The 916-nt window shown below is 32.6% G+C and overlaps 1 non-coding gene across 1 annotated transcript; it reads right to left on the bottom strand.

Annotated features, from left to right (window-relative positions):
• Positions 1–450: 450 nt before the first annotated feature.
• On the bottom strand, positions 451–523 carry Trnak-uuu (transfer RNA lysine (anticodon UUU)). The gene has a single exon. It is a non-coding gene; the product is annotated as a tRNA-Lys (tRNA).
• Between the last annotated feature and the right edge of the window lie 393 nt (positions 524–916).

Genomic DNA, 916 nt, shown 5'->3' with positions numbered 1-916 from the left:
TCATAAACCTATTTTCGAAATGAGAACCAAGAATATTTTATTACAACCATTTCGGTTGAAAGACGGAGTATTCCTATATATAGGATATGCCTAAACGTGAACCGATATTAATTATTTTCGGTAGGATGATTTGACTAAAAATGAGAACTCAATATTGAATTAAAGCCAATTGATTAAAAAAGTTCCCGAAACCTCCCAAGATTATGAAAAATGGAAGCTAAAGTTATATGGAGGCTACCCGTAATTTGGCCCAATATTAATAATTGGTTGATATTAGAAATAGTTTCCATGTTGATGCTTAATTTACAAAACTGTAATTTGTTTTTACTATAAATCTAATATGACAATACAAATTATTAAATTTTATTTATTTCCTAATTATCGATTACTTACGAAAAATATATTATTTAAAAAAATATATTTTGAAAAAAAAAAATAAAAAATTAAACTCGCCCGAGCAGGGACTTGAACCCTGGACCCTTGGATTAAAAGTCCAATGCTCTACCGACTGAGCTACCCGGGCACATATCTGTGCGCTGGCAAATACTGTTGTAGTTCTGTGAGTCTGCTGGGTTCATACAATTGGTGGTGACTATGAGACATGCTCACCATTCACTTTATCAAGAAACGTGTGTGAATATATGTGTGTGTTTCTGTTGCCAATGGTGATTCAATGCTGTAAACGTTTAACGAATCGTAATTACCACGTGTTTGGTATGAATTTAATGTTTGTTTGGATTTCATTCTGTAACGCAGAACAATGAATGTTTAATTTCCAATGTGAACAAGACGTAACAGTGGAAAATAACCAAATGCCACATTTAAAGTTGTAAATCGAGAAGGGTCAATTGACTCACGATGATAACGAAAACTTCACAAAATTCTCAAAATATCGAATAAAAGCCGGTACCGTTTG

This window comes from Musca vetustissima, unplaced genomic scaffold (assembly GCF_032173495.1).
Source record: "Musca vetustissima isolate MV318-11 ecotype Yass unplaced genomic scaffold, APGP_CSIRO_Mvet_v1 utg33797, whole genome shotgun sequence".
Lineage (NCBI taxonomy): Eukaryota > Metazoa > Arthropoda > Insecta > Diptera > Muscidae > Musca > Musca vetustissima.
Note: the sequence above shows the minus strand (reverse complement) of the source record. Positions and strands in the feature narration are given on the sequence as shown.